Genomic DNA, 24,047 nt, shown 5'->3' on the forward strand with positions numbered 1-24,047 from the left:
CTACCATTTCCCATACATCTTGGGAACCCAACAAAGCCTTCATTCTAATGCACCAATTATCATAGTTTTCCTTTGATAATTGTGGATATTTATATGGGATCATTCCACTCATCATTGTAGAGAATTTTTGCTGGCTCTGATACCAATTTGTTGGATCAAATAACTAAACTTTCACAGGTAACAGAGGAAGAGTATAATTGAGGAAAGAAAATTCTCTTGTCTTACTACTTGTATTGATAGGTATTTAACAAGCATGACTCTTAATAAACAACATTAACTCTCTCTATAAATACTGATACAGACATAGATACAAAAATGACTCTTGGATAATACACTGAACCACATTAAAGACTCTATTAATTATAAGTTTATTATTTCAACAATTATTGTGTTCTAAGGAATGCATATTTTCTTTACTAATGTCATCTCATCAACACCAACTCCTTGTAGCGTTTCTCCATTCAGTGTCTATTTTCGTTTGTAGGATATTTTATGAAGATTATGTTTTAGAAATAATGTATCATGTTCCCATGTCCATTTCGGTTCCATATCCATGCAACATAGACACTAACTAATTCATGCACTGCGGCTTTTCTAATTGATCACAATTGAAATAAACAACTCAATATAACAAAAAGTGAAAAGTGCATGAACAATTACAAATATCTATAGAGTACAACAAAAAAATAAACTAGCTCTACAGAGGAAGACTTTTGTTGAGTTACAGCCAAACCGAACTTTTGTTGAGTTTTGCCCGCAACATTTTGCAATCATGGCTATAGAAATGAAAGTAAAAAAAGAAGCATGGACACATTACCCTTCCACTCAACAGCAAGAACTCTGAAGCTCATATAAGAGAGTCTCTGATGAAGTCTCATTTTGTCCTCAGTCTGAGAAAGGAGTTTCCAACAGGAGATTGCCACCTCCGCCCAAATCGAATCATCGTACAATGGGAGATTCACATTCAAATTCGCCCAGAACTCTTCCATTCCCGATTAATTATTCTCCTTTCCCCCAAATTTCTTCTCCGTTTTTTGCCGGCATAAATGGATCGGAGATATAACTCGAATACGAATCAGTCTCTGTTATAAACAGGGATGGACCTGAATTAAGCGGGACTTGAATTTGATTTTCCAATTGGGTAACTTTGGTGTTATGAGAAGAAGCCGGAAACCAATTAAGATCGGGAAGATTGAGTTTAGCTTCAGGACCATAGAGTTTCCTTGCAGCAGAATCATAAGCCATAGCAGCTTCGAGAGTACCTAATCATTTACTAGCACCACGATTAGGTAATTTCAGCAACCCATTTGCCCCAAGTTCTCTGACGAATGATAAGTGCAGAGTGCATTCTCAGAGCCGCCTTTGCCTCTCATACACCCTTTTCTCGAACTAGCTTGTGCTGGGTTTTTTCTCCCCAACAGTACCCATCCTTGATATTGACATCCAATGAGCAGAGACACCTATACAACTGCGAAAAAAAGAAGATAACTTATAAGCAACTTATTCCTTTGGTTACAAATGAGCAGTCCCATGGAAAATCATGTAAAATCACATTAGAATGTAATTAAAACTAACATTTTAGCAATTTATCTCTACGAAAATGAAAATTACTTCGTAATGATAATAACATATCAACAAATCTCTCACAAATATAAGATTCAACGAACACCCTATCTTTTCAGTGATGTTATTTGGTCATGATACAGACCCGAACAATTTATCACCTACCAAAATCACATATTAACATCAAAGTTACCCTAGTGGGTATCAACATAACTCAAAGTCTATAAGTGACTCCAGATATCATCAATTTAATTTGAGAAGCCACATATTAGTGATTAGTGCAATAGAACACTGCAATGAAGTTAATGTAAGTCGAACTAAACAAGTATTTTTGGGCAGAGTAATTTACGAGAGGCTTCCAGTTGTTCTTGATATTTCGAGGCTGCTTCTTTAAGATATTCTTCTTTTTGGGCTGTCTCGTCTTTAATTTTGGCCTGCACATTCCGGTTACAAAGTTTAACAATGAACATTAAACTAGGAGGTTTCAAAAGAAAAATACAGCAACAAGATATTCTTCTCTCTCTAATTGCTTTTGTTCAAGCAATAAAATGAACCTCATGTTTCTCTTCCATTTCTTCAACTTCCCAGCCATGCACACTGCAAAAGCACAAAAGAAATAAATGATTTTAAGGGTCAATAATAATGCAACTTACAAACACAAACGAATACAAAAACTGATCTGTTCATCAGTAGAACAATTTTATTTTCATTCGGATATTGAGTAAGGCATTTGCTCAAAGTTTAACATAAATCATATCATAATGAACATTAACTTTCTGTTACTTCCATTAACACCAAATTGAGGTGAGAGTTTGGAGGTTAAAGCAGATAAAAATTTAAATTTCATTAAAATTCATTTACCTTTTATTAACTTCTTCCCAAACAAGGGCTAAAAGTATTGAAGAGAGAAAAAAACAATATTAGAGAAAAGGGAATTTAGAAAACAATGCTTGTGCTTTCTTGTATTCTAAAATTTTGGCTGTATGTAAATAGGAAATAGCAGGGGGCAGCACCAACTTACATGCAGTTTCAACTCGTCTGAGGTCTGAGAAGGAAATTTTCGCCAGCCACATTCTGCAATCGTTACTATAATATCCTTTTTTTCATCTGATTTGGTATGAGTTCTTGGAAGATTGGTTGAAGCACTCATATCTGGATATGAATTTTCTTAGGGTTTCTTGGCCATCCTTTAACCTACAAAGGAAAATTTAACTTCCTTAAAATCATGAGATGAATCAGATTATACATATAAAATTCCTTAGATCTATTCAGATTTCTCCCTAATCACAAATTAAACAATCAAAGCTAGATTCAGATTTCTTTTTCACATAAGAAAAGATCAAAGATTCTCATTACCACTCAGTTATGACTTTTCTGAGCTTGTTATTCCGGTACACACAGCCAAATTCTTTTCTTGCCGACGACTAGCGCTTATACGATGAAGACCGACATAGAGGTGAAAGAAATGAAATTACACTAAGCTGAAGAAGAAAAGGCTGAAGAAGAAAGAAAGGAGACAGTGAGCGTTAACCCTAAAAGCCAAGTATAAGTTTGTTTATATATAAATATAAAAGACAACAATACCCTTAATCTTAAAAAGACTAAAACACCCTTTAACATTTATGTAACCTCCTCCAACATGAGTAGAGACCGTGAGGACACCAAGTTTGTTAATTATTGGCCTTTTTGTTAATTATTGGCATTTTGATTTGTAGTAGAAATATATAAGGTACAAAATTACAATCAACCTTAATGTGTCTCGTTTTCTCGTGACGAGATCTCTTTGTTTCGAATCAACACCCATCATATTTTCTAGTGCATGTGTGGGCATGACTGGACGTTCTATTTGCTTGAATTGAAGGAGTATGATATTTAATTAAGAATATTTTAAATATATCATCAACTCAAATAATAGTTTCATGTTAATTTGTGTTGTTTTGATTAATTTTATTAATTCGAGACAACATCTCGAGCTGATTTATTTTTGATTTGGAATTACGTATATAGCATACACGTAATAGCATTTGCCGAATTAAAATCCAAAAATAAAATATGAATTTTAATAAAGAGTATTTTAAATATATTATGAACACCTTCCAGCGCTCTGTATCATCTGTTCTGCTATCGGACATTCAGCCGTGCAGTGTCGTCATAATTTTATTAAAGCTACGGGTAAGGATAAAGCCCACAGCAACCCAATGTGATAGCAGACCGAACACTTCTCATAGAAGCGGCTCGGTCAACAACAACAAAAGGAAGCTTGCCCCTTGACTTCCAATTTACAAATGGCCCTGCACAAATCAGAACTTACTTCTTCCGTGGATAACTTCCCTGAAACTAGCACACAAAGAGCTCCAAAATGGGGCGATTCTGAAGATGATTGCCCTCATCAGGCTAGAGATTTCACGATTGCACTACGGGATCTGTCCAGACCTCTTAATTCTTTCACATCTGATAGAGATGAATAGCTACTGGTTGCGTCAAGCCAACAGCTGAAGTGTTGTTACAGATAACCGATTCTGAGGAGGATTGGAATACGGTCAGGAAAAAAACAAAAAAGGCATCTTCCCCGCCCAAAATTTTAAGCCGCTCCAAGAGAAGGAGTCGTCCTCCGTCTAGATACCAATGATCGCACTTTTTTGAAACGGCAGGGGTATTGCAAACCCGAGAACACATTGAGCTCTAAGATTGCTCTATCAGAAGCACCGTTTGGACCTCTTTTGCTTGTCTGAACCTATGGTCAGGTTAGACAGAATTCCAGGTAATTTTTGAAACTCCTTGGGTCTCTCATTTATTACTAGTAATACCTACAACTCTATATGGCGTTTTGCATCTTCTGGCTTTTCTAGTGTTGTTTCTCTTCTTGCCTGTTCTGAGCAGCATATCTCTATCTATCTGAATTCGGCTGGGATCATGTTTACAGTTTCCTTTGTCTATGGGAAGACTACTGTGAATGGTAGAAGGAAACTTTGAGATAGTCTTCTGCGCCTCCCAAATGCGAGGTGGTTGGTTTTAGGTGATTTCAATATGGGCGCTCATGAAAAGACTGGTTCCAGAGCCTCTGCTGATGCGTGCACTGACTTTCGCAACTTCATTAATCATGGGAATATTCTGGATGTCGACACCTCAGGGCATTTTTTCACTTGGTCCAACGGTCGGCAGGGTAATGCGCATGTGGAGTGCAAGCTCGATCGAGCACTAATTAATGAGGCTTTTCTGGATTATTGGGATAACATTGCTTGCTCCGCTCTTCCTAGACACAGGTCGGATCACTCTCCTATTCTGGTTAATTGTAACATGGGGACATATAGACCTTCATGGTTCAGATTTCTTGCCATGTGGACTACTCATACCTCTCTCACATTGGTAATCTCTGATCACTGGCCCTCTTCCCACATCTCTTTACCGCCGGCTCAACTGCTTTGTCATAAATTAAAAACTCTAAGACATGTCCTTAGAGAGTGGAACAAAAATGTCTTGGGTAGGGTTGAAACCAATATCAGTTCTACTAAGGATCTTCTGCATCACATTCAGCTTGAAATATCTTCTTTGGGAAATTCTCCAAGCCAACACAATAGAGAAGTGGAGGCTCAGAATGATCTTGATTTACAATTATATACACATAAGCTCTTCTTTAAGGAACGTAGTCGGGTTCAATGGTTATCCGCGGGAGACAGAAATTACAGTTTTTCCCATAGAGCTTCCAAAATCTGGAAAACTAAGACAGGTATTCAAAACCTTCTGATCCACGGCACGCCCTCCTCTGATATTAATTCATCTTCAGACACATCACGGATTACTTCTCCATGCTTTTCTCCAGTGAAGCTATCAATGTTGATTATAGGCGGGTTTCTGAGATTATTCCATCGCTGGTCTCGCAAGAAGATAATCTATTCCTGACAAAAAAGCTTGATATTTCAGAAATTTGGTAGACAGTTTTCAGCCTCAATAAAGAAAGTGCTCCTGGGCCTGATGGATTTGGAGGTTTGTTTTATCAACAGTTTTGGGAGGTTTTTTTTTATTAAGAGAAGGAACTAGGAGGAGTGGCCCTAGACATCCCAACTATGTTGGCACCCCTGGGAACCGTTCTCCCTGACCAAACCAAAACAAATAAAAGGTTCTTACAATAGGAGGCGGAAAAAACAAGGAGAACTGGGGAAACAAGGAAGAGAAAACAAAACAAAACCAAAAAAGCAAAAGGAGCTAGGACAATCTAAAGTGCGGAGCGTTACAGATATCGCTTAAGATAAAATCATGACAGAATGCTGGCCCAGCCACCCACCATCTGAAACAGTTGCTCAAGACACCAAAACGCGCCAAGGCATCTGCGGTGGGGTTACCTTCTCTGTATATGTGTGAGACCACAATTTCCATCTCGGATCACTAATGTAAGCATTTCAGCCAATTTTGCTTTATCTGCAACAAATTATATGGGGCCCAAAAAGAAAATAAAATTAATATTTAGAAAATTAAAAATAATTAAGACAAGTATATAATAAATGTTGATGTAAAATGGGTCAATGACTAAACTCAAAAGTTTATTTAAGGACTAAACTAAAAGAAATAAAAAGTTCAAAATCAGGAACTTTTTTTTTAAATGAATAAAATAAGAGGGTTGTCTAGGGACTAAATGAACAAAATAAGAAGTTCGTCCATGGAATAAAATGAACATAATAAAAAGTTGCTAAAAATGCTAGAAAACCTAATTAAACAGACCCTAATTAATTCTGAAATTAACTTAAGAACAAAGAACACCGAATTAAATATGAAAATGCTAGAAAACCATTGCTAAAACTTGTTTGTTTTTTATCAATGCCACCTTTGAACCCCTACATCCGCCACTGATTAACACTCCAACGTACAATTTTGTGCAATATTAAAGCTTTTTAAGTTTATGTCAAAGTATATGCATACTATTGTGTCATTTAGCATTTTAGAAATAAAACACCTATTTTTACTGTGCCTTTAACATGCTACATTGTTTAATCATCGCATTCACAGAGTATAAATAAAATAAATACACAAATTATATGTGGCCCAAAAAGAAAATAAAATTAATATTTAGAAAATTAAAAATAATTAAGACAAGTATATAATAAATGTTGATGTAAAATGGGTCAATGACTAAACTGAAAAGTTTATCTAAGGACTAAATTGAAAGAAATAAAAAGTTCAAAATCAGGAACTTTTTTTTTAAATGAATAAAATAAGAGGGTTGTCTAGGGACTAAATGAATAAAATAAGAAGTTCGTCCATGGAATAAAATGAACATAATAAAAAGTTGCTAAAAATGCTAGAAAACCTAATTAACCAGACCCTAATTAATTCTGAAATTAACTTAAGAACAAAGAACACCTAATTAAATATGAAAATGCTAGAAAACCATTGCTAAAACTTGTTTTTTTTTTATCAATGAAATTGATTGACCTAATCACACTTCATTAACTCTATTTATAGGGTTTATTAGGGAAAATAAGTCTGATTTGGGATGCTGAAACTTGCTACTTGTGAGTCTTAGAGAAGGCCATATGAGATAGCAACTTCCTTTAGAAGATTTTTAATTTGTTGCTACATCATAGAATTAAGAGATTATTGTGTTCTCAGGAATGCATATTTTCTTTACTAATGTCATCTCATCAACATCAACTCCTTGTAGCGTTTCTGCATTCAGTGTCTATTTTCGTTTGTAGGGTATTTTATGAAGATTATGTTTTAGAAATAAAGTATCATGTTCCCATGTCCATTTCGGTTCCATATCCATGCAACATAGACACCAACTAATTTATGCACTGCAGCTTTTCTAATTGATCACAATTGAAATAAACAACTCAATATGACAAAAAGTGAAAAGTGCATGAACAATTACAAATATCTATAGAGTACAACTAAAAATAAACTAGCTCCATAGAGGAAGACTTTTGTTGAGCTACAGCCGAACCGAAGATGAGATTGGTATAATTATGAGTTGGTATAATTATGAGTTGGTATAATTTCAAGCTTAATTAACGAAGATGAGATTTTTTTAAGTGTAATTTCATGTTTTTTCCTCGCTCCTACCTCCACCATTCTAGTCACTTAATATTGTTTGAAATTGCACATTTTATGTCAATGAAATAAAAAATCATTTTTCATCAACTAGACTTGAAATTGCTTAAAAACTAAATTCACTCTCCTCCAAAAACCATAATGCATGCTAAATTTAATATTACAAGGCTTAAAAGATAAATAATTATTATTCTTGGTCTTTTTACATAACTAAGTTAAAAATATAAAATATTTATAGGTATAGTATAGACCAACAAAAATGAAAATGCAATCTAAGTTTTTAATGTGTCTATAATTACAAAGTTCACCAATTGATTTTAACACCATCAAACATAAAAACAAGGAAATCAAAAGTAAAAAAAAAAACGTAAAAGAGAAAAACTATAAATGAAAAAATAAAACAAATATAGTGTATTTCCTTATGTATATATACTGTATATATATAATAATTTTTTGGGTTTCTTGTTATTAATATGAGTCATGGGTTGGCGCCCCTCAAAACATAGCCTAAATTAGAGTAAGAAGAATCATTATAGGCTGAAGAAGAAGAGAAACAGTGAACCCTAAAAAAACCATGCATAAGGTTCTTTATATATAAACACAAGAACTAAAAAATACCCTTAATAAATTAGAAAGACTAAAATACCATTCAATATTTATGTTAACGCTCTCAAACTGGAGTACAAATAGTGAATTAATTATTGACTTTAAAAACTTTGTAGGTAGAGCTTTTATAAAGACATTTAGAATTTCATTTGTAGTACAAATATATGTAATGGAAGAATGAGGCATGTTGTCAATTTTTCTCTTACAAAATAACAATCGATATCAATGTGTTTCGTCCTCTCGTAAAAAGTGTCATGCCCGAAGGTGAGCTTTTTTTTTTTTCAAATCGCCACCAATCATATGTTCTAGTGCACATGTGGGCATGATTTGATGCCTTATTTACTTGAATTGATTTTGTGGTTTAATTTCGAAAATGATGGTCTATGAAGAGATTTTGCTTCATTTTCTAGTTATGTGTTGGGAAGAGACGTGGTTTCATCTTATCCCGCCCGATAAATCAGTACTATCATAATATTATGTGTTTACTATTTATTATGCTTTAAATTGTTGATATACGTCGGATACTTACGCGTTTTCTAGGATTTAGGATTTAGGGTATGTGTTTGTTTTAATTTGAAATTACGTATATAACGTACATGTAATTATACTTATCAAATTGCAATTTAATTTTAATCTTACATATATCATGTAAATAGAATATGAATTTTAATTGAATATAGAAAATGAGAGTGTTTTAATTCTTTTAATTCTATTAAGGTGCAACGGAATAACAACGTCTCGCTTTTGACGAGGGTTACCTTTTGCGCCGCAATCCATACCCTAAATCATCTCTTGGTGCAGAAACTTGAGGAACACGATCAGCAGCCAGAAGAAGTGATAGCGTCTGCGGAGTTCTGGATACAGGTACACGATCTCCCAGAAGAAGTGAACGGGTTCCTTAAAATCATCAGATGAATCAGATTATACATATAAAATTCCTTAGATCTATTCAGATTTCTCCCTAATCACAAACTAAACAATCAAAGCTAGATTCAGATTTCTTTTTCACATAAGAAAAGATCAAAGATTCTCATTACCACTCAGTGATAATGGAGGTAGTGGTGCAGAAATGGACAGGAGGTTTGGCTAGAAGCAGCTCAGTATGGATTGGCTCGTTAGCAAGATGAAGATGCCAAGAGGTCAAGCAACTCTATCAGTGGACGGTGCCCTTGGGGATGTTCTGATTTGAAATCTTTATGACTATTCTGAGCTTGTTATTCCCGTACACACAAACAAATTCTTTTCTTGCCGAGGACTAGCGCTCATACGATGAAGACCGACTTACAGGTGAAAGAAATGAAATTACACTAAGCTGAAGAAGAAGAGGATGAAGAAGAAGCAAAGGAGATAGTGAGCGTTAACCCTAAAAGCCAAGTATAAGTTTTTTTATATATAAATATAAAAGACAACAATACCCTTAATCTCCAAAACACTAAAACACCCTTTAACATTTATGTAACGTCCTCCAACATGAGTAGAGACCGTACGAGTACACCAAGTTTATTAATTATTGGCCTTTTTGTTAATTATTGGCATTTTGATTTGTAGTAGAAATATATAAGGTACAAAATTACAATCAACCTTAATGTGTTTCGTTTTCTCGTGAAAAGTTTCACGTCCAGGCATGCAAGTTGCGAGACGAGATCTCTTTGTTTCGAATCAACACCCATCATATTTTCTAGTGCATGTGTGGGCATGACTGGACGTTCTATTTGCTTGAATTGAAGGAGTATGATATTTAATTAAGAATATTTTAAACATATCATCAACTCAAATAATAGTTTCATGTTAATTTGTGTTGTTTTGATTAATTTTATTAATTCGAGACAACATCTCGAGCTGATTTATTTTTGATTTGGAATTACGTATATAGCATACACGTAATAGTATTTGCCGAATTAAAATCCAAAAATAAAATATGAATTTTAATAAAGAGTATTTTAAATATATTATGAACACCTTCCAGCGCTCTACATCATCTGTTCTGCTATCGGACATTCAGCCGTGCAGTGTCATCATAATTTTATTAAAGCTACGGGTAAGGATAAAGCCCACAGCAACCCCAATGGGATAGCAGAACGAACACTTCTCATAGAAGCCGCTCGGTCAACAACAACAAAAGGAAGCTTGCCCCTTGACTTCCTATTTACAAATGGCCCTGCACTGCTGAATGTATTACAGCCACTAAGGCGGGAGATGAGTTCTCGTGGGTTTTGTTTAAATATGAATGACTCCCTACGTTCTGTTTTTACTGTGGACTGATTGGACATGCGGATAAATACTGCTCACAGCTCCTTGATCACCCTACACCAGACCAAGCAAATAAACCAGACAGCCCTATTCTCCGTGCACAAACTCGACGATCTCTAGCCCAGACACAATCCCGTTGGCTTCTTGATGGGCTGCCGACTGGAATTGCACCAAAACCCCATACTACTATGAAAGAAAATGTCCCTCATGCACAGGCCGCAACGTCCCTATCGACAGACTCACCTTCTGCGATTCCAGGGGCACGGAAGGTATTGGGTCCAATCAACACCTCAGTTTTAGCCACGGTGCAAGCTTTAGAGCAGGGATCAGGATTCAACGGGAATACTGAGGAGGGCATTTGCATTATTGAGGCAAAGAGGCATCGGCATGACCGGTCAGCCGAGTGGGAAAACTCAGGAACAAGTTTTCAGATGAAGGGGCCAATGGATTGCGATGCTAGCACTAAAGGAGCTATACCGAAAAAGTTAGCGAGTTCTGATACTCAGACCCGCCTTGGGTCATGAGCACTCTCAGCTGGAACTATCGAGGGATGGGCAATACCCGAACAGTTCGCATGCTATAAGCCTTGGTCAGCAAGCTGCGTCCGGATTTTATCTTCCTGATGGAAGTCAAGTGAAATCGTGCGAAAGTTGAAGCCGTTAAGCATAGACTTGGTTATGCAGGCCTGTTTGTGGTGGATCCTATAAATATGGGAGGTGGTCTAGCATTGTTGTGGAAGCAAAGGGGTACGGTTAGCTTACTGAGCTCCTCTTCTAATTTCATTGATACTAAAGTTACAGTACAAGGTTTGCCGGAGGATCGATTAACCGGTTTTTATGGTTTTCTGGGAGGGTCTGCCGCTCTGAGTCTTGGAATCTCCTGAGACAACTTAGTGGTAATTCTTCTTTACCCTGGATTATCATCGGGGATTTTAACGACATGCTATCCCCAGTGGATAAACGTGGTGGTAGGAATCATCCCATAAGCCTATTGAATGGCTTCTCTGATGTTATTCGTGATTGTGAAGTATATGAACTACCTCTACAAGGTTATGAATATGCTTGGGAGAAAAGCCGGGGCTCCCCGATGTGTGTGGAGGAGAGACTTGACCGTGCTTTTGCCTCGAGTTCATGGTTGCTACTGCTATCTGAAGCTAAACTATCTAACATAAAAGCTCACTGTTCGGATCACTCTGTGCTCCACTTAATGATTGAACAGCCGGCCTATACACGCCAAAATCGCTTCCGTTTTGAAAACTCATGGTTTGGAGAGGAGAATTGCCATGAAACTGTTAAGAAAGCCTGGGAAGAGAGTAGCACATCGGATCTGATAGTCAGGCAGCAACACTATGGCATGAGTCTGCAGATTTAGGGTGAGAATTTACGGCGTCGATTCCGTATTGAGCTGGCGGTTTGCCATGTAAAAATTGATCAAGCTAAACGTCCGCCTGGAATGGAAGCGCAGAGGCGAGTTTTGGAGGCCAGGGTTCGTCTTGATGACCTGTTATTAAAATAGGAACTACATTGGCGCCAGCGCGCGAAGAAACTATGGTTAAAAGCATGAGACTTCAATTCGAGCTACTTTCACAAGGCAGCCTCTTCTAGACCAAAGAAGAACAACATTGACCGCCTTAAAAATGCTGATGGGGTATGGAGCACTTGGGATACAGGTTTGATGCCAATAATTCAGTCCTACTTTGAATCTTTATTTACTTCTTCTAGCTGCGATGAATCCTGTATTTTTCGATGCACCCTGCTAAGAGCCCGGGTCCCGACGGGTTCAACCCTGGATTTTATCAGAAATATTGGGATGTTGTGGGTCCATAGGTCACAGAATTTTGCTTGTTCTGGTTAAACTCTGGTCAGCTACCCAAAAATATTCATGAGACCAACATTGTGCTTATCCCGAAGAAACCTATCCCCGAGTTTCTTTTTGATTTAAGGCCGATAGCCTTATGCAATGTTGTTTATAAAATCCTAGCTAAAGTTCTCGCTAACAGGCTCAAGCAGTTTCTCCACTTGATTATCTCACCTTCACAGAGTGCATTTATCCCAGGCAGGCTTATCTCTAACAACGTCATGCTGCCATACGAAATTAATCATTATATACACAAAAGCATATGACCGGGTTGAATGGAGATTCCTGGAATTAATGATGCTCAGGTTAGGGTTTGCACAGAGATGGGTTAGTCTGATTATGCAATGTGTGACCAAGGCTACTTACACGGTTGTTAGCGGCAACTATATGAGCAACCCGATTAAACCCAGAGGGGCCTCAGGCAAGGGGACCTGATCTCTCCATACTTGTTTATTATCTGTGCAGAAGGTCTTTCATTATCTCTAGCAAAATTGGAGGAAGTTGGTAGTTTAAACGGTTGTGAAATTGCCCGTCATGCCCCCACTGTCTCTCACTTATTTTTTTCATATGATAGCTATTTCTTTTTTTAGGTCAAACAGTGCAGAAGCTTCCGCGGTAAAACATTGTTTATTAGATTATGAGCGGGCCTCGGGTCAAAAAATCAACTTTGAAAAGTCATCCATCTCTTTCAACAAGCGGTGCCCTATTGCTCAGCGGGATGTGACATGTTCAGTTCTGGGTGTCTCGGCTACAGAAACCCCTGGAAGGTACCTAGGGTTACCATCTATCGTTGGGAGAAATAAAAGAGAAGTATTTGGCTACATATCTGAAATGCTGGAATCCAGATTGAGAAGTTGGAAAGCCCGTTTCCTATCCCACACAAGGAAGGAAATTCTTATAAAATCGGTTTTGCAGGCCCTTCCAACATATGTGATGAGTTTGTTTCTTCTTCCTTAAGGAATGTGCGATGAGTTGGAGCGTTGTATGAACGCTTTTTGGTGGAGTTCTGGATCTGATAGTTCTGTTGGTATCCATTGGCGATCCTAGCCAAATCTGTGTAGACCGAAGAAGCTTGGTGGCATGGGTTTCCACCGTCTGCACTAGTTCAATTTGGCTTTGTTAGCCAAACAAGGGTGGCGGCTACTCACAGATCCTCACTTGATTCTAGCTCGTGTTCTGAAAGCAAGGTTTTTCCACACTATTCCTTTTTAGATGCTGTTATACCAGACAATCTGAGCTTTCTTTGGCGCAGCGTTATGGCCGCCCAAGACTTAGTCAGATCAGGGGCCAGAAAACTGATAGGGAATGGTCAATCGGTCCGAATTTGGGATGACCCATGGCTAATTGACAAAGTAAACCCGAGAGTGGTTAGTGCTCGTCTAGAAAATATTGAGATTGAGTTTGTTGCGGATATAATACTAGAGGAGTCGAAAACGTGGGATATCGATTTGATTCGCGGCTTATTCAACGACCATGATCAGATGCGGATCCTACAAATTCCGATTAGTCAGCGCCGAATTTAGGACACCTAGTACTGGTTTGGGGAAAGGTGTGGAAACTATACAGTAAAAAGTGGCTATCGCCACCTGATGAACGAAGATGATGATACTACCTCATCTACACAGGTACTAATCTGGAAACTATTATGGAAACTGCAGGTGTCGCCTAAAGTGAAAAATATGGCGCGGAGATCAATCAGTGGTTGCTTACCTACCCTCATCGAGCTACAGAGAAGGCGCATCCAAACTCCCTCTATCTGTCCCGTCTGCGCAGTGGCTCCGAAAGACGCATTCCATGCTCTAGTAGGGTGCTTGGGGGCACGCAAACTTGCTAGAATTCTAGTCTTACTTGGCATCAAAACCGACCCCTCAAGTGGAAATTGTTGTTGTCCTGCTTTGGCAAATCTGGGATGCAAGGAACGACCTTTTCTGGAATCATCGCACAACTGCCGCGCCTTTCGTGTATCAGAGAGCCATGAACTTCCTTTCTGATTGGAAAACAGCGCATGTCTGCGGGGAAATGCCCCTCCGTATGGCTCCTGGCTCTACTGCCTCATCGTACTGGTCACCGCCTGGCACGGGGTTTGCCAAGTTGAATGTTGACGCGGCTTGGCGAGCAGCAATGACAAGTGCGGGATTTGGCTGCATCCTAAGGGATGACACGAGAACTTTTCTTGCTGCTCGGAATGCGATCTTGCCTTTTGCAGTAGATGCAGCAACGGCAGAGGCCATGTCAATCCGGGAGGCGCTCAGTTGGATAACAGACTGCGGATGGAGCCGGGTAGTAGTTGAATCAGACGCCCTCATTACCGTTCAAGCCTTGACCCGCACATTGGAGGCCTTTTTGCCTTTCTATGTCATAGTCAACGACTGTAGAGCACTACTATAGGACTTAGAGGAGTGTTCAGTATCCTTTATCAAACGATCAGCCAATGTGTCGGCCCATTTATTAGCTCAACATGCTTTAGATAACAGTTACTTAGGTGTGTGGTTTTCCAATCCACCTCTGTTTCTGTGTAACCTTTCCAATATCTCTTAATAAAGTATCATCTTTTGCATTAAAAAAAACAAAAGGAATATGAATTTTAATTAGGAATATTTTAAATATATTATAAACTCAAACTGATTTAGTTTTGATTTGGAATTACATATATAACATACACGTAATATTATTTATCAAATTAAACTGAATTTTATTTTACATATAATATATATACTCAAAATAAAATACGAATTTTAATAAAGAATATTTTAAATATATTATAAACTCAAATAATATTTTCGTGTTAATTTGAACTCATTTTGATTAATTTTAATGATTCAAGATAACATCTCGTATAGATTTATTTTAATGAGACATTGGCTTGTATTAGGGGATTCCAATGTTGTGGTGGGTGCTCATGAGAAAACTAGTCCCCAGCACCTAGTGCATATGCAGATTTCAGAAGCTTTTATTGGGCAGCGTGGTTTATTAGAAGTTGATACTGCTAGGTCTGCATACACATGGTCTAATGGTAGGCAGGGTTTGGCACATGCATAATGTTGGCTAGATTGCTCTAATTTCAGCTGGATTTATGGATATCTAGGACAGAATGTCATGCACTGCTCTCACCCGTGACCTCTCGAGTCATTATCCTTTAAGGTTGTCTTGTGTTGTTGGGCCTTTATGGGTTTCCCAATTTCGATCCCACTATCCATGATGTGATTTCTTCTTACCGGGACTCCTCCACGCTCTCTCTCCCACCCGTTCAACTCCTTTGTCATAAGCTTAAGACTCTGCAGACTGTATCGTGCGAGTGGAACAGGAATGTCTTCGAAATGGTTGACACTGATATTAATTATGTGAATGCCAGACTGGCTGAAAACTAATAGAAAATGAGTATTCATATTTTTAGTCCAATATGCCATTGGTTTCTTTATTATTCTTTCAATTAGTCATTTTTTCCATTGATTTTATTTAAAACTCCAGCTGTTGAAAACACACCAGGACCATAAAAACACCCAGCAATGAGTGGCACAAGAGATTAATAAACTCTGATAAATGAACTACTAAGAGAGTGAATCACAAAGTTCATGTGCCAAATAAATCAAAACCATAGAGTAAAACTAAAATTACAAGGAACACGAACGGGTTAACACTAATAACATCAGCTTACTTGAAGTCTCATTTCGTCCTCAGTCTGAGAAGGGAGTTTTCGCCGGCGACGTTCTACAATCATAGCTATGGAAGTGAAGGAAAACAGAGAAGCATGAACACATTACCCTTCCACTCATACCAAGATCTCCTGGCAGTTCATCTGGGAGAATATGCAATTTTCCGTTTCTATCTTAACCCATATGAAGGGTTCAACAAGAAAGAGATCAAGATGCTCTGCTAGGCTTCCTTTGTGATGTAGGCAGAGGACAACCAATGAGCCATCATGCATGTGGCGATGCTCTGACCACCTTTCTTGCCGTTCACCTTATCTCCCACCAGACCGTCTGTCGTAATGCCTTGAATCAGTATATCCCGTTTCCTATTCGGAGTAGGATTGGGTTTCAGATTCCTAGTTGGATTAGGATGATGAGTTCCTAGTTGGATTGGGATCATTCGTTCCTAGTTGGATTGAGATTGGGATCATGGGTTCCTAGTGGGATTAGGATCATGGGTTCCTAGTGGGATTAGGTTAGATTGGGTATTATAAATACCCCATTATGTAACCTAATCATTGTAATCTGATTTTCACCTCCTAATAATACTATTCTCCTTTTGTCGTGGACTAGCCAACACAACGTTGGTGAACCACGTAAATCTGTGTTTTTCGATTGTTTATTATTTTATCTTTCATTAATTCCGCACAACAAACTGGTATCAGAGCTTTCGGTTTCCGATCGAGGTTTTGTTTTCTGGAGAGAAAGATGTCTGCGATGAACGTGAAAATCGAAAAGTTTACTGGGAGAAATAGTTTCAGTCTATGGCAGATCAAGATGCGAGCTTTGTTAAAATAACAAGGTCTGTGGACACCGTTGAAGAAGGCTACGAGAGAAGTCACTGCTGAGATGACGATTCTGGAAGAAAAGGCACATTCGACAATTATGTTGTGCGTCGCAGATGACGTCATCACTGAGGTCTCAGACGAAGAGACTGCTGCCGGTCTGTGGATGAAGTTAGAGAGCTTATACATGATGAAATCTCTAACAAACAAACTTCTTCTGAAATAACGTCTGTTTGGCCTGCGAATGCAGGAAGGTACGCAACTCAGGGATCATTTAGATCAATTGAACACATTATTATTAGAATTACGTAATATTGATATGAAAATTGAAGATGAAGATGCTGCTTTGATTCTATTGGTGTCTTTACCGCTTTCATATGAGAATTTTGTTCAATCATTTATTGTTGGTAAATATTCTGTGACTCTGGAAGAAGTTAGGTCATCTCTTCATAGTAGGGAGTTGCGCCATAAGGCGAGCAATACATGTGCAGATAATCAGGCCTCTGGACTGGTTGCCAGCGGCAGTAAGGGAAAGGGAAATGGTGGAATGAAGAAGTCTAAGAAGCCGTTCTCAAAGGGTCCCAAGCCAGACGACACCTGTAATTACTGTAAGGAGAAAGGACATTGGAAAACTGATTGTCCAAAGAAGAAGAAATCAGAAAATCAACCAGGTTGTGCTGCTGTAGCAGATGGCGACAGCAGCTCTGAAAATGATATTGCTCTAGTTATTGATGGACACACTCATCACTCTGATGTGTGGGTTCTTGATTCTGGAGCATCTTACCATATTTGTCCAAGGAGAGAGTGGTTTTCAACTTATAAGCAGGTAGATGGAGGTAGCATTTCAATGGCTAATAGTCATGTCTGCAAAGTAGTTGGAATAGGCTCGATCAAGTTGAGGACACATGATGGTAAGTTCTGCACGTTGAACGAAGTCAGACATGTTCCTTTAATGACGAAGAATCTGATATCTCTGAGTCTGTTAGACAGCAGGGGTCTCAGCTGGTCAGGAAAAGATGGAGTTCTACATGTCTATAAAGGTTCTGATGTGATTCTGAAAGGTGTGAAGCATGGTACTTTGTATTTTTTGCAAGGTTCCACTGTTACAGGTTCAGCTAATGCTGCATCGTCAGAGATTGACCAGGAGGATATGACAAAGATATGGCATATGAGACTTGGTCATATGGGCGAAAGAGGGATGTAGATTCTATCAAAGGATGATCTTCTTGGTGGTCATAAGGTCAAGAGTCTGGAGCTTTGTGAGCACTGTGTCTTTGGGAAACTACATCGCAGCAAGTTTCCCAAAGCTATTCACATAACAAAAGACACACTCGATTATATCCACTCTGATTGTTGGGGTCCATCTTGAGTTGAGTCTTTGGGAGGTCACGGATATTTTATGTCTCTGATTGATGATTATTCAAGGATGACTTGGGTCATCATGATAAAGCATAAAAGTGAAGCTTTCAAGAATTTCACGCAGTGGAAAGCATTGGTGGAAAACCAAACAGGAAAGAAGATAAAGAGGCTGCGAACTGATAATGGTCTGGAATTCTGCTCGTCTAAGTTTGATCAGTTCTGTAAGGATGAAGGGATTGCTCGGCATCACACAGTCAGGAATACACCGCAACAAAATGGTGTAGCTGAACGAATGAACCAGAAATTACTAGAGAGGGTGAGATGCATGCTCTCTAACGCTGGGTTAGAAAGAAGATTCTGGGCTGAAGCGGTGAACACAGCATGTTATCTGATTAACCGCGGACCACACACCGGCATACAACTCAAGACGCCTACAGAAATGTGGTCAGGAAAGGTTGCTGATTACTCAAATTTGAAAGCTTTTGGGTGCACAGCTTACTATCATGTTAATGAGGGTAAGCTAGAGCCAAGAGCCAAGAAGGGAGTGTTCATAGGCTATGGAGATGGAGTTAAAGGCTTCAGGATCTGGTCTCCATCAGTGAAAAGGGTCATTTTGAGCAGAAATGTAGTCTTTCACGAAAAATTTGTCCTTTGACCCATTGTGAAGCCTACAACTGCAACAGAAACTGATAGCATTGATAAACAGGTGGAGTTTCAGATCATACAGAGTGAGAGTGGCTTGAAGGAACAAGAGTTAGAAGCAGAAATAGAGCTACCAAAGTCTACACCATCAGTTTCTCAACCATCTAAAGCTACACATCGTAGCTTAGCTCAAGATCGACCAAGGAGGGTTGGAGTTAGGCCACCTAAGAGGTATGAGGACATGGTGGGCTATGCACTACAGGTTGCTGAAGAGGTGGACACTCGTGAACCATCAACTTACTAAGAAGCTGTTTCAGGCACCGATTCTGAGAAATGGCTTGCTGCTATGGGAGATGAGATGGAATCCCTTCATAAGAATCAAACATGGGATTTACTCATACCACCTCTAGGGAGAAAGATTATTACTTGCAAGTGGGTTCTCAAGATAAAGGAAGGGATATCACTTGCAGAGGGAGTCAAGTATAAGGCTAGAGTTGTTGCTAGAGGTTTCAATCAAAGAGAATGAGTGGATTATAATGAGATATTCTCACCAGTAGTCAGACACACCTCTATTAGAGTGTTGCTAGCTATAGTTACACATCAGGATTTCGAGCTTGAGCAACTTGATGTAAAGACAGCCTTTCTGCATGGAGATTTGGAGGAAAAGATCTACATGACCCAACCAGATGGTTTCCAGATTCCTGGGAAGGAGAATTATGTTTGCAAGTTGAAGAAGTCCTTGTATGGACTTAAGCAGTCTCCTAGGCAGTGGTATAAGTGGTTTGATAGCTACATGATGCAGTTGGGCTACACAAGGAGCCCATATGATTGTTGTGTCTATTACAATAAACTAGAAGATGAGTCTTTTATCTATCTGTTGTTGTATGTAGATGGCATGTTGATAGCTGCAAGGAAGAAGCACGACATTTAGAAGTTGAAGGGTCTTCTCAGCGCAGAGTTCGAGATGAAGGATTTAGGTGCAGCTCAGAAAATTCTGGGAATAGAGATTTACAGGGACAGAAGCAAAAGAAAACATTTTCTGTCACAGAAGGGCTATATTCAGAAGATCTTGTCAAGATTTGGCATGTCTAACGCAAAGCCCATAGATACTCCCAGTGCTGCAAGTGCACATCTGTCTATTGCTTTTGCACCTAAGTCTGCTGAAGAGAAGGAGTACATGTCTCGAGTTCCCTATGCTAGTGCAGTAGGAAGCTTGATGTATGCAATGGTCTGCACTAGACCTGATCTTGCACAGTTCGTTAGTGTTGTTAGCAGGTTTATGGGTGAACCTGGCAAGGAGCATTGGCAAGCTGTGAAGAGGATTTTTCGGTACCTAAAAGGTACATCTGACGTTGGTCTCATTTATGGAGGTGATACAGAGTGTTTGGTGACAGGTTTTTCAGACTCTGATTATGCTGGAGATATTGACAGTAGAAGATCTATGACTGGTTATGTTTTCACTCTTGGCGGTTCAGTTGTCAGTTGGAAAGCTACTTTGCAGCCTACAGTGACTTTGTCTACTACGGAAGCTGAGTATATGGCACTGACTAAAGCTGCTAAGGAGGGGATTTGGCTTAAAGAACTGGTTAGTGATCTTGGTCTACATCATGATCAGGCTACAGTGTATTGTGACAGATTGAGTGCAATCTGTTTAGCCAAGGATCAGGTTCATTATGAGAGGACCAAGCATATAGATGTCAGGTATCATTTTCTGAGAAGTGAGAAGAGGGTTAAGGTGAAGAAGGTAGGCATTGCTGACAATCCGGCTGACATGTTTACCAAGCTTGTTCCACAGAGCAAGTTTCAACACTGTTTGGACTTGCTAAACGTCAGAGATTATTAGTTGCCCTGTGGGGGCGACTCTGAGGCAGAGAGAGAAGTCTGTTCATCTGGCACTGTCATGGGTGCATCTGTTATGTTTTCAGGAGGATTCAAGTCAAGGTGGAGATTTGTCGTAATGCCTTGAATCAGTATATCCCGTTTCCTATTCGGAGTAGGATTGGGTTTCGGATTCCTAGTTGGATTAGGATCATGAGTTCCTAGTTGGATTGGGATCATGGGTTCCTAGTGGGGTTAGGATCATGGGTTCCTAGTGGGATTAGGTTAGATTGGGTATTATAAATACCCCATTATGTAACCTAATCATTGTAATCTGATTTTCACCTCCTAATAATACTATTCTCCTTCTGTCGTGGACTACCCAACACAACGTTGGTGAACCACGTAAATCTGTGTTTTTCGATTGTTTATTATTTTATTTTTCATTAATTCCGCACAACACCTTCTCTTTCATGTTGTTTCCTATGTTTTGTTTCAGCTGTTCTATAGCTGAATGTTGTTCTTCACTTAAGGTTATCTCTGAAAGTATGCTTCAAAATGTTTACCTACATTAATAGAAAACTTATCTTATGAAAAATGTAAAATCACGTTAGATTGTAACTGCAACTAGCATTTTAGGAATTTATCTCCAGAAATGATAATAAAATTCAACCAACACCCTCTCTTTACACCCTCTAGTGATGTTATTTGGAGGCATCAACATATTAACAGATTCTCTCCAGGAGGCATCAACATAACTCAAAGTCTTATAAAATCACGCTAAGATCAAAGGCTTCTTATTCCACAAGAAGGAGAGTACTTCTTTAAAGGTCAAATAACCATTAATGTTGAATATCAAGAGTTTGCAGGGCTTGATATGCAAATTATAATCAAACTAAACAGAAGGCATTGATCATCAGTATTGCTAATCTGAAAGTAAACAAGAATGTGATGCTAGTCCGAAACTAAACAAAAGGTATTGATCATCAAAGTTCATTCATTAACAAACACTGATTGGAAGAAAAAACAAGTCGATTGAAACAGAATCAACAGATTGAAAGCCATAAAAGGTAAATAAAATAAAAGGAACTTTCATCTGATTTGGTTTGAGAAGGGAGTTTCTTTTCTTACTTGAAGTTTCATTTTGTCCTCAGTCTGAGAAGGGAGTTTTCGCCGGCTACATTCTACAATCCTTTTCTTTCATCTGATTTGGTATGAGTTCCGAGAAGATCTGAAGCACTCATATCTGCACATGGATTTTCTTCCATTTTCTTGACCACCGTTTTTCCTGCAAAAAGAAAATTAAAATCGTCTTATGAATCAGATCAGAGGCATATGAAAGTTGTTTTCCATCCAGCTCGCTAGAACTATTCTAGATCTGTTCATTTCTTAAACAATCCATTTATTCAGAATTCTTTTCATTTCTTAAACATTTCAATCCATCTATTTGATGAAAAATAAACAAGACCAAGTTTATAACAATTACCTTTCTTTTTCTTCACATCAGAAGCAGCCATTCTTAGACCTCTCTCTATATATATTGGTGCTATTTTGAACACAGAGCCACACGACCATTAAAATGGACAAGTTTAGAGGGATGATGTGCAAAAAGAGCATGGATCACGTGACATGAGCTGAAGCTGGATCACACGATGTGCGTGATTTGGAGCTTAAAACAAAACTGATGGAATCTAATTTAATATATAAAAAAGGATAAGGTACCAAAATGACGTAAGATTTTTAGGGAGGTACCAATTTAAGCTCAACGTTTAAAATAGCACCAATATAGGTTTAAGCGTTTAAAACATAATATCAATTTAGGCTTAACGTTTACAATATAACATCAATTTAGACCTCACATACAAAATAGCACCAATATAGGCTTAACGTATATTGGTGCTATTTTGTACGTGAGGCCTAAATTCATGCTATATTATAAACGTTAAGCCTAAATTGATATTATGTTGTAAACGTTAAGCCTATATTGGTTCTATTTTGAAGGTTGAACCTAAATTGATACTTCCCCAAAAATCTTAGGTCTGTTTTGGTACCTTATCCCTCAATTTAATTATGACGTTTAACATAAATTGTATATATTTTGTAAACGTTAAGCTTAAATTCGTATTATTTTATAAACGTTAAGTCTATATTGGTGCTATTTTGTACGTGGGGCTTAAATTGATGTTATATTGTAAACGTTTAGCCCAAATTGATATTATGTAGTAAACGTGAAGCCTATATTGGTGCTATTTTGAACGTTGAGTCTAAATTAGTACTTTTTCAAAAACCTTAGGCCTATTTTGGTACCTTATCCCTATAAAAAAAAATAGGGATAAGTTACGAAATAGACCTATATGTATTAGGAAAGTATGAATTTAGACTCTAAATTTAAAATAGCAACAATATAAGTTTAATGTTTAAAAAATATATCAATTTATGCTTGGAGAACGGAGTAATATTAATAACAAGTCTCGTTCCGTTATGGAGACCTAAATTGATACTTTTTTTAAACGTTAACCCTACATTAGTGCTATTTTATACGTGGAGCCTAAATTGATACTTTTCCAAAAAACCATAGGCCAAACCCTTATCCCTAAAAAAATATAAAGCATAAATCAAATATTAGTCCATAAACTATACCTTCAAAATCAATTAGCTACTCAAACTATTAAAATTATTAATTAAGCCCTTAATCTATTTAGAAAACAATAATTACCCTACAAAAAAAAGGTATATTACGACACTTTATTAGCCACGCTTTATAGGATATGTCTCCATATTTTTAAATTTAACCACGCTTTTGTGTATATGTCGGCTTTTATTATCGTTTGCCGACATTTTTCATTGTTTGATGACACTTTTAAAAATTAACTACGCTTTTATAATAAGTGTCACCATTCTTTAAAAAGTTAAAGACATTTTTAGATTTTGCGACGTCAAAAAATGTCCCGATATATTTTATTTGAACATACTTTTATTGTTTACCCCGTATCTAAAAATTCAACCACGTTTTGTAATTTCGTGTCGCTTTTTATAATCACTTATGACGCTTTAAATTTTTTGATGTCGTTTTTAAAATTTTAACTATATATTTAGAAAAAAGCGTCGGTATTTTTTAATTTGAATTTTAAGTTTGTCCATAAATTAAAAAAAATTCAACCATAGTAAAAATAAAAAATACAATAAAAAATCTCGTCACAAATGCAACAATAGTCATCGCATTTCGTCACAAATTCAATAACAGTTGTCGCATTTCGTCACAAATGCGACAACTCTTGTACCTGGGCTAGTTTTATAATTAGTCCAAGTGAAAGTTGTACACCAAAGTGTGAAATGGAACAAATGTTGTACATTATTGGTGAAAATTTCCCTTAAATTTATTTATAATTTTGATTTTTCAAATAAAGTTTTACCATTGGAAGTCTAGTGACCA

General features: G+C 37.8%; 1 pseudogene; it reads right to left on the reverse strand.

The window, feature by feature from the left end:
• Positions 1-608: 608 nt before the first annotated feature.
• On the reverse strand, positions 609-22,181 carry LOC136233137 (dehydration-responsive element-binding protein 2D-like; annotated as a pseudogene).
• Between the last annotated feature and the right edge of the window lie 1,866 nt (positions 22,182-24,047).

Source organism: Euphorbia lathyris, chromosome 6, assembly GCF_963576675.1.
Source record: "Euphorbia lathyris chromosome 6, ddEupLath1.1, whole genome shotgun sequence".
NCBI lineage: Eukaryota > Viridiplantae > Streptophyta > Magnoliopsida > Malpighiales > Euphorbiaceae > Euphorbia > Euphorbia lathyris.